This window comes from Leptonychotes weddellii, chromosome 12 (assembly GCF_054177405.1).
Source record: "Leptonychotes weddellii isolate Sample4059 chromosome 12, ASM5417740v2, whole genome shotgun sequence".
In the NCBI taxonomy this organism is placed as follows: Eukaryota; Metazoa; Chordata; class Mammalia; order Carnivora; family Phocidae; genus Leptonychotes; species Leptonychotes weddellii.
Genome location: NC_138380.1, coordinates 48776794 through 48778835, shown reverse-complemented (window position 1 = coordinate 48778835; position 2042 = coordinate 48776794). Strand labels below are relative to the sequence as shown.

The 2042-nt window shown below is 48.1% G+C and overlaps 1 pseudogene; it reads left to right on the top strand.

The window, feature by feature from the left end:
• Positions 1-407: 407 nt before the first annotated feature.
• Positions 408-1624, top strand: LOC102727896 (5'-AMP-activated protein kinase subunit gamma-1 pseudogene; annotated as a pseudogene).
• Positions 1625-2042: the final 418 nt, after the last annotated feature.

The window sequence follows — 2042 nt, the reverse complement described above, 5'->3', positions numbered from 1 at the left end:
AGAGAAAGTTCCTATAACACTGAGAAACACACCAGAAAGAAAACAATACCTCCATCGCCTCTTTGTAATTTCGTTTTGTCCTTTCACATGGGAAAATAAGAAAAGCCTTTCCCTTCTCACCTTTCGGACTGGCAAACGTCTGTAGAAGGCACGATAGTAAGTATCTTAGGCTCTGTGGTCCCAACAGCCCCTGTCATAGCCACTGTAGCACAGAACAGCCACAGATGATCCACAGACCAATGAGCATGGCTGTGGCCCAACAAATTTTTATTTACAAAAATAGGCAGCCAACTGGATTCGGTCCTAGTTTGTCAACTTTTGCCTTACCCCAAACCTCAGAGATCTGCAATAAAAAGTGTGGTGCGAGAGCTTCCTAAAGCGAGCCAACCCAGTCAGCTCCTCTTGAGATGGAGACGGTCACTTCTTCAGACAGGTCCCCAGCTCTGGAAAATGAGCATCCTCAAGAGACCCCAGAATCCAACAAGAGTGTGTATACTTCCTTCATGAAGTCTCATCGCTGCGATGACCTGATTCCCACGAGCTCCAAATTGGTTGTATTTGATACTTCCCTGCAGGTGAAAAAAGCTGTCTTTGCTTTGGTGACTAATGGTGTACGAGCTGCCCCTTTGTGGGATAGTAAGAAGCGAAGTTTTGTAGGCATGCTGGCCATCACCAGTTTCATCCATATCCCGCATCGCTACTCTAAATCAGCCTCGGAGCAGATCTATGAGCTGGAAGAACACAAGATAGAAACTTGGAGCGAGATGCACCGACAGGACTCCTTCAAACCACTCACCTGCATTTCTCCTAATGCCAGCTTGTGTGATGTTGTCTCCTCATTAACTTGAAACAAGAGCCACAGGCTGCCAGTTATTGACCTGGAATCAGGCAACACCTTCTACATCTTCACCGACAAGCACATCCTCAAATTCTTCCAATGGTTTATCACTGAGTTTCCCAAGCCAGAGTTCATGTCTAAGTCTCTGGAGGACCTACAGATTGGTACCTCTGCCAACATTGTTATGGTCCGCACCACCACCACTATCTATGTGGCTCTGGGCATCTTTGTACAACACCGAGTCTCAGCACCGCCAGTGGTAGATGAGAAAAGGTATGTGGCGGACATCTACTCCAAGTTTGATGTTATCAATCTGGCAGCAGAAAAGACCTACAACAACCTAGAAGTGTCTGGGACCAAAGCCCTACAACATCGATCCCATTAGTTGGAGGGTGTCCTCAGGTGCTACCTGCATGAGACTCTGGAGACCAGCAGCAACAGGCTGGTGGAAGCAGAACTTCACTGACTTGTTGTGGTAGGTGAGAATGATGTGGTCAAGGGGATTGTATCCCTGCCTGACATCCTGCAGGCCTCAGTGCTCGCAGGAGAGAAGCCCTGAGCTGGGGAAGGGGGGTCAGGCAGCACCAGGGGATATGCCCCACTCACTGCCTGCCCAAGGTTTCTAGGAACCACAGATGAAACCTTGTGAGAAGTGTGACTCTGTTCCCTGCTCGGGAGCTGGAGAAGGTGTGGGGAAGGAGAATGGATTTTTAGCTCTCCTTATCCTCACACGTACAGCCTAGCCCATCCTAGCCCCTGTCCTCTTAGATGTAGCTGCCTTTCTGGGTGAGTGATGGGCTCTGTGCCCCTCAGGCCAATTCAGATCTCTGAGAGATCCACAGACCTCACCCAGCCTTTGGCCTCTATCTCTGCCCCTGACTCCATCCTAAGATAATAGCACAAAAAAACTCTTCCTGAAGATATTTTTATTCATCCTGTTTCATGCTGTATGGAGGAGGCTGAGGCCATTTAGTGACATTTCTTCCCATAATGAGAGCAGGGAGGATTGTGGGGAGGAGGGCCTTTGGGTTCCTGTGCTGTGTGCATATGAAGGGAGATGGGGGTTAGGTGGAGGAGGAGTGCAGAGTGATTAGCTGAGGTTATTGCTTTTCATAGCAAACCTAATTAAAATGACAGGAACCTCTTCATGATAAAATAAATAAAAATAAGAAGTGTGGTGCATGTCCAATTTCCTGTTTCAGCT